The 12,705-nt window shown below is 44.9% G+C and overlaps 1 protein-coding gene across 1 annotated transcript in view; it reads left to right on the plus strand.

Moving 5' to 3' along the window:
• Positions 1-12,705, plus strand: part of ERBB4 (erb-b2 receptor tyrosine kinase 4) — a 1,957,545-nt gene that overhangs the window by 1,382,375 nt on the left and 562,465 nt on the right. The gene's annotated exons all lie outside the window — the stretch shown is intronic.

The following is a 12,705-nucleotide window of genomic DNA, read 5'->3' on the forward strand; positions in this document are numbered from 1 at the left end:
GAATATTTTTATACTGGACACATTAGGAAAAGAGAAGTTTTAATTCAATAAAACCACAGGATACGCACAAGAATTCATTATAGCTATGTCATCACACATAAATTACAGTAGGTACACATTGAGAAATGATTGCCCCTCATAAAACTTTGAATCGTGTTCTCTGAGAGTGAGCTTCTGTGTCCTGCCACTAGATGGCAGCCCCTCCTGTTGCACCTCTACCGTGCAGCAGGAGCCTACCCCCACCTCCCACAAGGGAACAGCAGACCTCCCTTCGCCACGTCATGCAGCCTTAGACCTTCAGAAAGCACGACAGCAGCCTGGCGGCTAGATGACAGCAGGGGGAACGCGTGTGCCATCCCTGGCGCTTTTTATCAGGTTATCTCACACCTGACCTTCAAAAGCTCTTGTGATAATTTAATTCAGGAATGCCCTGTGCTCGTACTCCTGCGATCCGGTGGCAGGAACTCACCGCTGGCACAGAGTGTTGGGAATAAGAGCGAAGCGAACGCTCCAAATAAACCAGCGCCAGGAGCTGAGGCTGCTGGGCTTCGGCCCGCTATAGGGTCAGCTAGCCCCATTTAAATGCAAATGATCTGAAGTTGCCAAGGAAGTCACAGAGCGGGGGGCTGGCGGGTAGCTTCGAGTGCTTTATGGATTACTTTCGGGGAAGTGCAACAATCCCTTCAGCGTCTTCCGGGAAGGCGAAGGCGCAGAGGAACGGCAGTGGGAGGCAGAACTGCGTCCTGGAGAGAGAGAGCCCTACTCTTCGGAAGACAGCCTTGCATTCTGATGACACCTGTTTTGATGAAGGGAGAGTGACATTTTGAAAAGAGCTCGGTTCATCCAGATGTATGTGGAGAGATTTGGAAAATCGAACAAATCGTTCGTTCCAAAGAGAGGTTTGACCACCTAAGAGAGCCGATTCATCCTGAGGGCGCCCTTCTGGTATGAAAAGATATTCACATTTGGAAGAATCGAGAAGGGGTTGCAAAGAGAGACTTCTCGTACTGCAGAGAACCCTGCCTTCTGAAGAAAGTCCAGCCCCTTGAAGCGAAAATCATATAGCTCCCTGTGCCTACAGGTAAAAAATGGTTTCTGTGTGCAATGTAACTGATGCTCACTTGAAACGCTTCAGTACCGACGGGTGGAGTTCGTTCTATAAAAAACTGTAAAAAAAAAAAAAAAAGAAATTCTGAGGAGAGCGCTACCTTCATGAACACTTTCAAAGAACGCCAAGCTTTTCTGAAGAAATGCTCTCCTGACATTCTGATGAGAGCTGACATCCCGAAGGAAGCCTGGTCGGACTCCAGCTTTTGTCAGGAGAGACACGTATATTCCATATTCCGCAGGCCTGTCCCTCTTGTATCTGATAACAGCTCATCCACCCTGAGAAGAGCCCTGCTCCTATAAAGAGGCACTTGTATTCGGAACCTTTCTGTACTCCCCAAAACAGCCCTGTCCTCCAAAAACAAAACCCTCTTCCTATGACGATCCAATTGCATTCTGTAACTCACTCTCTCATTACGACGAGAACCCTACCTTACTGCCCCTGCTGCGGAAAACTCTCCTTTGTGAGGAGAACTTGTCCCGAAGAGCAAAACACCTCAAGGTAAACAGGTTTTCAGGTAAAGAAGCCCACCTTGGGCGTTGTGTCTTGCACAGCGAACCTATAACATAGGGGATAGTAGATGGTGCGTGTAACTCGCTTGACGTGCAAATACATTAATTTTTTTTTTTTTAAAACACTTCAAGGACCAAACCGAGTTCAGCAATGAAGATATAAAGTGAGTAAAATCGAGGAGCAACAATTATCATAATTGATGGCCTTGTGTTTTGATGGAGTGGAAGGAACAATGCAAACCAGCAGCCCTCCTGCCCTGCCAAACGCACCTGCCCCTGCTCCATAGAGTCACCCTGGCACTTCTCCCTGACCCAGTAGTATGTCCGCAACAGGGCCGCTGGGTCTTAGTGCCCATCACCTCTCCATATTGAGGGCAGGAAGACAATCAGTCATTTTCCATGCTCGTTTCCACCATGTACCCGAAATGGGCGGGGAAATGTTAAATGGCTTCCACGCGCAGGGGAAAGAGCTCCCTTCACTTTGGGGCTATTTATTTTTTACCCATTGAAAACAAACTACTGCTTCGGGAGTTTGTTTTCTCTGAGCAAAAAGGTTTTCCGAGCAGATGCTTTAAACTTAGTGCCCACTTGTCAGACTTCACTGATGTCAAGGATCCACAGCAGTTCTCTTGGCAGCAAAAAAAACACCCCCTCTCCCCTAAAAAGAAAATAGAACGTAAACAAAATGGCTCGCATGCAACAGTGCAAGTGTTGTCTCAGTCAAAACCTAGAATGAGCAAAACAGCAATGTGAGAGGCCGTATGGCTGAGTCTGACCCAGTGGTCTAATGCCTCCATTTAAGAGATCTTTTTTGACTCCATAGTCACAGGTTTGAATACTTTACAAAAAACAATAGACAAAGATCATTACATGAAGTCCAAAGTTACAAAATAGCAGATCATTGCACAAAGCACAGAATTACAAATGTATGCTTTACAGCTTTACAGCTGTTTGATTAATAAACAGAGATCGTTATGTAAGGTCCTAAATTGCAAGATAGCAGACCCATACGTACGGAAAAAAATTACAACGGGTACAAGAAATAAGTAGTATTCGATGTAGCTGTGAAAGGTTGTCAACCGGTGTCTAGTTCCAGTTAGGGTCTAACGCGATGGAGGTAGTGCAATAAATCTAGGGTTGGGCATAACTGGTGTAAGTCTCTCTAGCGTAATTGCTCGTAATTACTGCAATTTACTCCTAATTATGCTTAATTGTGTGAGATGTGTACTGCAGATTTGAAACCTATTTTCTTAGTACAAATGCACCCTGGCGTTCAGAATGAGCTTGTGGATGCAGTTTGCACAAAGAAAGTAGGAGTAAATGCTACAGGACATGAAACGCAGTAGCCAGCATCCGCTCACTCTCTCTTCATTCTTCCTGTGCTCCTGGTAGGATTTTTGCCCCAAATTACTCTTAATTACTCAAGATGGCATAATTTCAGTGATTTCGCATCACAAGTGTAGTTACTAAATTTACTCCGATTTCTCCAGCATAATTTGAATTTCTCCCAGGTCTAAATAAATCACAGGGGCATGGTCAAATGCTATGGCATATATGTGAGAGAGCATGATCCTTGAGAGAGGAAGCTATGATGTAATTGGCTAAAATGTCTTTGAAGGCGAAGGGCTTTCAGCACCGTTCCAAAAATCACTAGCGAGGTGGTGGTAAAAGAGCTGCTGCATCAGGAAGGATGCTTCACCCAGTTCTGCATGATACTGCAAGCTCCAGGGGAGAGCTTAGAAGTGCGCTGCAGGTTAATAACTGTAAAATGACTCCAGCGAGGATGGCTTCCCTCTCAGGTGCTTTGAATCATTCCCCAGCCTGTGGGCATGATTATGGCGTAGAGCTACTTTTCTGCGCAGACTAAATGCAGTTTAGGAGTCACAGAGGTTTCACAATTTTTTTTTACATTCCAAGCCTCTGCCATTTCCAAGATTAAAGATGTAATAGCAGTGTCAAATACTGAAAGATGATCCATTAAGTAGTAACCAATGGGCCCAGGTGAAGGCCAGACTCAAGGATAAGAAGTCCCTGTGCATTTTATTGAGACAGAAAGGATGAAGGAAGTAGTGCTTCTCTGTAGGGAGGATTCTGGAACCTGAAATGATGCATTAAAAATCTCACCTGCTTGCTGCTACCTCTGCCAAATCCCACAACTTCTTTCACTGCCCCATTACGTCACCCACTCCTTTGACCTTGTTCAAATCTCGCAGGTTCCTGCAACTTCTTGCGGTGATTCTTTCTACCGTTTCAACATGTCTTTGACGCGGGGTACCTTCATGATATCTGAATTAATCCTGGCACCTCCGCTTAATCTTACAGACTTCTGCTACCTTTTCAAAATCTTACTGGCTCACGATACCTCTCCACAACCCACATATTCCTCTTCAGTATCGTTCCTAAATCTGAGTGATTCTTGATACCCCTTAAAACTCACTACAGATACATTTCCAAAGATTCACTGATTTCTTCTTCTGTAACATTTCACTGAATCCCAACCCTATTAATGCTTGAAATCTCACTGACCACTGCCATACCACTCAAATCTCTCTGCCAATGCTTACCACTCCTACATTTCAATCACTCGCACTGTCTTTCTCAGTGTTAGTGCTTTCTGCTTCTGCTCCTAAATGCCACTGGCCATTGTCGTTAGCATGTCACATCTCACCAACTCTTCCAACCATCCTAAAGATGCTACACCTCCCAAATCCAGCTACTGCCATCTCTCCTAAAGGTCTGTGGCTTATTTTATCTATTAGAAAACGTACTCAGTGCTGCTATTGCCTCTGTAGTTCACTGATTATTATCATCTATCTAAATCTTACAAATCACTTCTGCGTGTTTCGTCTGCTGTTCTTCCTAAATACCACGCACTGCTGCTTTCTATCTCACTCCTCATTACCCAAGTGTTGACTCACATCAGCTCTTCTGATATGTAATTTAAAATACTCAGTTTATGACTGTCCCTTCAAACTTTCCTAGACCTTTGCTACTTTTCCTGTAATGCACTGGCTCCCAAGTTCTGCATACTTATGCTGCATTGTACCTCAGCTACATTTCCTGACTGTTTCTACCGCCACAGAATCAAACAATCCTAAAAAGAGTGGGTATTGCATTGTATTGTAATGTAACGTTTGTATATTTCTTCATACTATTAGAGCTGCCACAAAAGCTGTCCTGGGATGTCGTGTATGAGGCAACCCAGCTTTGCATGCATGGTTGATACAGTGTGTGTTTGAAGCACAAATATCTTGTGTTGTGTGTGAGGACACAGTAGAAGTCACTGCAGATTTCATGCGGTGCTCATGCACATCAGTGAAGTGGTAGTGGTTTTTGTATGTCTTCTCCTCCTGATCGCCAGTTAGATTAAATGGAATTAATTTATAGGACATCTTCATGTTGGTGGGCATTAGAGTGCAGTGTTTGGAAGCAAGTCTAGGTTTTGTCAAAGGTTTTCTAATTCTTCCTGTGATAGAGTTCCAGAGCTTGGCAGTCTGTGCCACAAAAATGTTTTGCATCTGGAAAAGAGCTCAAGTGAAGCCTGTCTAGATATTGTAATTGTAATAGTATTTATATACCGCTTACTACCCCTGACGAGGTGTCGATATGTTAATTGTTTTTTAAAACCTCTGTTTCACAACAAGAAAATAAACAGTGAACAAATGCACCCCCAAGCAGACAGTGCACTTGTCAGGAAATCAGAGAAAGGAACTACTGCGGTTGTGTGTTGAATCATATCCTCCCTTATTTTGGCCTCTAACCACCATTTGCAGTGATGTCTCCACATGACAATTTACATTACAGATAGCTGAGCCATCTCCCATGCCGCGGCAGTGGACATCCTCAGACATGACCCCCTATGGCCCCTCATTGTCCATGCCTTCCCATCGCCCCATTTTTAGCAACCTTTTTTGGGCAACCCCTCACCCGCATTCAGCTGTCCATTTTGGCTTTCCATATTTCCACCGTCGGGACATTCTCCCTTCACCATCGTTGTATAATGTCACGCCTGGCTACCATTTATGCCACATTACAGAAGAGGAGTGAGTATCTAAAGTTTGCTCCCGTCAAATTCCCAGTGTGACCACCTCGGGGTAAGTTCAAGGGATTCACTGAGAGCTTTGCATATCCTATGCTGTGAATATCCAAATCCTTGTGCATTCACACACTGTGTGCAGGAGCGTACCCCTCTGATTGCAGTCTCTCAGACAGTTCTTGTTAGTGGTTCTGCCCATTCCATAGAGCTCAGTCCTAGTATTCTCTATGCAGTGCAAAAGCTCTGGGGAGAAACTTCAGTTGTATCAATCAACATCATTCCCTAATAGCCACCTCCCTGGGTATCTGTATGCTGCACCCCAGTCATCGCCTTGCAGATTACCAAAGTGTCTTTCCCATCTCTTTCTCAATGTAGTCAAAAGGGGTAAGTTATTAGATAACAGTGTGGTGTATGTCAAGGATATAGCTTGGTGGTTCAAAGGGGCTTCTAGTACTCTGTATTCCACCAGACTTTACTTCGCCATTTCTTGGGCCACGTCTGTGCAGCCCCTTATGTTGTGCCTGATTTGTTGATACCTAGTATAACGACTTCCAGTCATTTCACATTTTTGCTGGACATCCATAAACAACAGTATCTTGCTTTCTCTCCTGTATCCCCCAGCTTAGGGATGCCCAGCATGTCCCATTTCTTGTAGCCCTTCACCTCACTTAGTACCACAAGGGCAGCTGCAACCCGCAGCACTGTCTCCAGTGTCAAATGATCCTACAACCACAGCTTCTTAACTGCCGTCTCCATGTTCTGATCACCGTTGAGTTGAGATTGGGAGGTCGGTCACTTTCCCGCTGTCCTTTCCACCTGGCATATCCTTCTGAGTCCATAGCCCTATTCTCTGCCATTAACGAGGGCTCCTTGTCTCAGAAAATGAACAGTCATTGGCCACAATCAATTGGGTCGCTACATTGAGAACCACCCCCCAACAACCTCACAACCAGTCATCTTGTGTCTCAAGTCTTCAACTACCCACCCCCAATGCTCGAGATGCCTGTCACCCACCCCTAAGTATTTGAAACATCACCGAACCATATGAAAGTATACAGTGATGAGTAATCCCGGCCTGGACCCGAGAGCTGAATTGCCACAAGTTACCTTATATACTGCCTGAACCCCCCTCATCATTTCCCCATTCCAGTACATACTCAGGGCATCATCCCCAGTATAGATACTCATCAAACTATGTTCTCTTCCATCATCGTGGTGATCCCTGCCACCTCAATGTCCTTCATGTCCTCGCCAGAGGCCTCAGTGTTCTTAGCGGATTCTAGCAAGTCTCTATCTAGGGCAGCCCATTTGTTACCTGAAGCCCACAGACAACCACACTGGACCTCCTCCACCACTTTTGCTCTCTTCGACTGCATCTGGTCTCTTTATGGGCCACACTGGGGTGCCAACATGAACAACGTTTCATTTTCCATTCCTGCGAGCCGCTTATGTAACCATTCCATTCCAGCCACTCCCACACTGCTTTTGCAGTGGTAAAGAAGTGTGATTGCTTCCGATCAGTCTCCCTGAGCTTTGCCAAGACAAAGCAGTGCATACTTCTGAATAAGGCACTGTGGGTGTTTGTTCACTGCAGTTACCTTTCTCTTTGTTGCCGGACAGTATTATTATAGCCAGAATAGATGTTCCCTGGGAGCCCATCAATTTTCCAAGGACCATGAGAGTGGGCCACTTGAAAGATGTTGTTGCAGTCTCTGAAAGTAAGTAATCGGGCCACGATCATCCACGGCAGCGCCCCAGGAACTCGCAATCACCCCGGGAGCCTGTGTGTGTGATCCACTGTAAAGAAATTCGATGCTTCCCCCCAGCACTGTTGACAATGTTGACAACATCCAGTTCTTAACAAACACATCAGGGCAGGGTCCCTCAACATTTTCCTGGAACTTGTATCTGGCACACATCATTGTGCCTGGAGCAACCCTCTGCATCGTCCGATTTGGCCGTCAGGACATCAACTTCTTTCCTTGGTCAATGTAGTTTGACACCGTCACCTATGATCATTTGCTTGACCTTTGCCACCCTGGGTTCTGTGTCTGTCACTCTCTCAGCAAGCTTTTTGTGGTTCGTTTATAACAAAACCACATCTAGTGCTACCTCCCCTATTTTGTGATCCAGAGCTGTCTTGATGACACGTATTGTGGCCAGGATCCTCTCTGTGTGATCATACAGGTCCATGTTTCCCCCTGCCCTGTTTGCCGCCTGGCTCACTTCACCCTTCTCCTGCATAGGCTTCATATGTTTGGGCTGCACCATGGCCCCAAGCCAACTGCCAGGTGTCTCGGCCCAGGTCTCTAGTCTGAACATCTCCACCTTACACACCAGTTTCCCCTTGTGTGGCCAGTGACGGTCCCATGCAAAAGGAGGGAGGATTGGGGGAAGAGTTGTGGTAGCTCATGAATCCTTGGACATGTCCCAGGCCCCCCAGGTGTCACCCTACTAATTGCCACTCAGGGCCTTCCTGTTGAGCATCTGTGTCTGCTTGTTGATGCATGATGGTCCGGTTGCGACCTCGCACTGCCCACCGGGTAGAGCTTGTGGTGGTCGGGAGAGGGAATGCGGCTGTTCTCCGCGGCCTATGTGAGGATTCCCTGAGGCCTACCATCAACAGAAGTTACTAGACAGGTCTCCTTGCAGTAACTCCACCTCCTGGTGTCTCATCCACCCTTGCTGTGTGTGGCCGCAGAGCAGGTCCACTCTTGTTCTGCTTTGTGGTCATCCCGTGCTCTCCCTCCTCTTGCCCCATTGTTCAACTGGCTGCATCAAGCCTTCCTGGCTGGGAGCCACCATTTTGTTTGTCATGGCAGTCAAAGGCTCCTCACCAAATGTCCCTGCGCTGTGCTCAAGAGCAACTGTCAGCTCTTCTCCAGGGCAGCTCAGGTCTCCATGATTTCCCAACACTATGGCCAGGCAGAGGGCATGGGATGAGGCAGGATTATTTTGCCCGTAGGGCCTGTGGCATCGGAGCTCGAGACTATGAGTCTGTCTCCATTGCCATCCTGGTCATACCTGCCCAGATATATACGTCTTCTTGAGTGGTAGTCTCTAGAAAGAGTGACTCAATGCTATGGATGGTCTTGAGTGCAATGTCGTGTACTTTGAAGGCAATATATCTTGCCACTAGTAGCTGCCTGGCTGTTACATTGTTGTTGCACTGGAGTCTCAGGAATTACAGTGATAGATGTCCATAGGTAAAGTCCATTACTGTAGTCAATGTAGGATGGAACCAAGTTGAGACTATGATTTAGGGAAATAAATGTATGGAAAAGGGGGTGATAATGATGGATCCTCTTGGTAAAAGAGGAGGATTTGACAACCGCATTGACATGGGGAAGATAGGAGAACTCTAGGTGGTTGGCAGAGTTAGTAGTTTTTGGTGGCAAATTTCAAAAGAGTGTTGTGGGGATCAGTTTATGGGAATAGAGGTATTTGTTTTAGAAAGTTGAGCAATAGTTTGTGATGCTTCATCCATCTCTGCTCTGCTTAGAAGCAATTGCCTACAGCACATGAGTTGAGATCCAAGGAATGTTCTAACTGTTGGATGCTCTGGATAAGCATAGTTGTACCATGGAAGGTTGAATGGCTTGAGAATGCACGGGAGGAGGATGAGATAATTATTGAATTGAAGAGGTGCAATGGTAAATCCTTAAAGCTTACATCAAAGAGAGGCAAGACAAGAACAATAAAGGAGGACGTTGTGGTAATGGTAGTCCTTTGGGAAAGCTAAGGTCTAGTCTGTACCTTAAACTCTGAGCTCACGCATTCTTTATGGTAAGTCCGTGTGATTTACTCCATTAAAGGTAGAAATGAGGTCTAGTTGTAAGAGGAAGGCTATTCCATTCTAGTCCACACTAAATTGAGCTGTCTGTAAATTAAGACTGACAATATAAATTCCCTATTTGGGATGCCTAAGACAAATATTCATTTGTGTTCTCTGGACCTCTCAAAAATCTAGATGAGGCTCAACCATTTCTTGGTGCCTGTGGTTCCCCAAGAGAGACTGAACATTTTTGTAATCATTCACAGGCCCCGATTTTCTCAAATAAATTGGGTGGACAGTCCAGGGAGCTATAGGTATAGCAAAGTGAAATCAATAGCCCTCGTTTTGCCAAGAGGTGTAGGATAACTCGTGTAATAATGAAATATTATAAAAGTCTCTAATTTCACAACCTTACTCAGTGTACATCCGCAAAGCATGGGAAAATGTAACAACATCTTCAACTTTCCTGTGGGGGAAAGAAACAATTTCCACAAGAAGCATTCTTGATTAAATGAAAAAATGGCACAGAATATTCTTAAAAGACCATATTTTCAAAAACCCACACCGGAAGGTGCATATGTAGTAACGATGAGAAAGCATATCAATATTCTACCTTTTCACAGGAGGGATTGGTGGAAGGAAACACTGTTCACTGAAGCATAGTTTCAAGGAAAAGGAAGTGCTCAATCTGGCCAGTTACGCACTTCAATTTAGAAATATAATTGTCTTTAGCAACCCCCCACACAAATACCTTGGTGAGTTAACAAAGTCAGACACACAGTCAAAAGAAAACTAGAATCTCCAACGTATAAGAATTTCTTTTGTGATCCTAAGATTGAAGGGTAAACCCTAAATGCATGGCTGAAAGTGCCAAGCTTGCTTACCTGACATGGACTTGTGGTGGGCAGATACTGGAGCAAGATTTTCACGCAACTCTCCCAAATTATTGAAACTGAGCTAACGCCCAACCCTCTCCTTGCTCTACTGTACTGGGATATCTCAAGTACTTACCACCTGGGGTCCGCAGATTCCCTGCAATAGCACTGCTTCTGGCAAAGGCTGAGCTCACCTTGCACTGGGGCAGTAGATGCAACCCTACCACATCTGACTGGCTGGCATGGGCCTACTTTAGGGGTGACTTACATGTAGTAAAAGGAAAGGTGTGGGCCTGGCAAGTGGGTACACTTGCCAGATCGAAATGTCAGTTTATAACTGCCCACACAGACACTGCAGGTGCAGGGGCAGGTCTGAGACATGTTTACAGGGCTATTCGTGTGGGTGGCCCACTAGTAGCCTTTGATTTATAGGACATGGGTAGCCCAGTTACATTATACTAGGGACTTACTGGTAAATCAAATATGCCAATCATGGATAAACCAATTACCACTACAATTTAGACAGAAAGTCTTTGCACTTTAGCACTGGTCAGCAGTGGTAAAGTGCCCAGAGTCCTAAAGCCAGCAACACAGTCCATCATAGTGAAGCATTGGGGGGTTAACTCACCACTGTGAGTGTTGTAAGTGAGAGATAAAATCCTAGCAAAGCGTTCCTACAGAGTGCACAAGTGGGTCAATCGCTTGTGATAGCTGTGAAGTTTTAGGAACACTAAGGTGCCTTTGGCATGCATGATGAGAAGACATCTGTCAAGTGTCCTTACCCGTAACTAGAATCCAGGTCACTCCAGGCGTATCCAGAAGCTGTATTTCTGGAGTTCTGAAGGGAGTGTTTGTGCTCTTGCATTCTGATGGCTGGAATTAAGAACTTGTGCTCTTCCAGTGTATCATGATAAGGTGAACCAGTGGAGGTCTTTTGAGAGCTTTGCTTGAGAAACTGCATTGCGTTTATGTTTAATAAGCAGAGCATCTTCATAAGCTAGCACTGCAGGGGTAATCTTCCTAATGGAGAGTTCTGTGTATGTGCAGTGAACCATTTTCCACGAAGGTTTTCTATAATTGAAGGAAGTAATTCCTACACATGTAAGCAGTTATTTGCTTACACGGTATTCTGTATATATTATCTCATTGAAACATTACCTCTCTAGGAGCTGTGTACACTTGCATGGAGCTATTCCCACCAGGACCCTCATTACTCGATCCCATATGTCGTCATACTGCACCTAGAAATCGTAGGACACAATAATTTCCAGATGCAGCATCACCACCCCATTACGAATATATCCCCATATAATGTGAACTATCCCAGAAATTGGCATTTCCACAAATATTTACGTAGGTTATTCCTAAATTCCAGGTGGATTTCCGCAGCCCCACTTGAATAGGTTTTACCAAGTGAAATGTGCCCTTGGAAAACCTAGCTGGATATGGTAATGTTGCATTTAGTAATATTGCAAATCTCAAAATAATCATTGTGGTTGAAATAGAATCAAAAAGTTCACACTCGTTGAGCGGTCTGTATACATGTAATGAGTCATTCCCACAAGATGGGTTGGGTATATTTCGAGGGTGCTTTTCACATGGAGATTTATGTATATATATGCTTTTATTTATTAGAAGAGGTTTATTAAAGCACAGACATGACCTAAGTGTATCAGAGCGCTGGACAAAGAACTACACACAGCATTAAAGAACAATTAAAATTCTCTGACAAAAAGTTTATATACAAATATACTCAGTCATAACTTTTGTTGGGTGAGACTTGTTTGAGAGTCTCACACTCCTGCTTTATATCAAGAGAGAGTCAAGTAAGCCCAGGACCTTCCTTGATCTCAGGCCTTACGGGAGGGATCTGTTGAGTAGCAGTCTTTAAGCTTCTTTAATGAAGGCTGGGGTAGAGGGGTTTATATAAATCCCAGCTGGACGAGAGTTCCATATTCTTGAGACAGAACCAGAGAAAGAATGAGGGTAGGATTAACTTTATGAATCTCAGGAGTTTAATTTGTAACTACTAGGCGCTCCTAAGGCAGTTACTACCTCCTGAAATTGTCAGCTTTTGTTGGGGGTATCGTGGAGTATTGCAATGTAGGGCTTTGTGAGTAAAGCATGCAATCTTTAGCCGGATCCTGGTTTCGAAAGATAGCCAGAAGAGAGGTTTGAGAGAAGGAGTGATATAGTCGAAGTGTTGTTTCCCTGTTATCAATCTTGCTGCAGGATTAAGGGTTGGATTGCGGGAAGTGAATTTGGTAAACCAGTCAGGTTTGCATTCCCATAGTCCTTTCTGAATACCACTGATGACTGTATTGTGTGCTTGAAGTCTGCAGACAGGATAAATGGCTTCAGAATCTTGAGTAGGTGGATTGCTCTGCGAGCTGGTGCTC

The sequence above is a fragment of the Pleurodeles waltl genome, chromosome 3_1 (genome assembly GCF_031143425.1).
Source record: "Pleurodeles waltl isolate 20211129_DDA chromosome 3_1, aPleWal1.hap1.20221129, whole genome shotgun sequence".
Taxonomy (NCBI): domain Eukaryota; kingdom Metazoa; phylum Chordata; class Amphibia; order Caudata; family Salamandridae; genus Pleurodeles; species Pleurodeles waltl.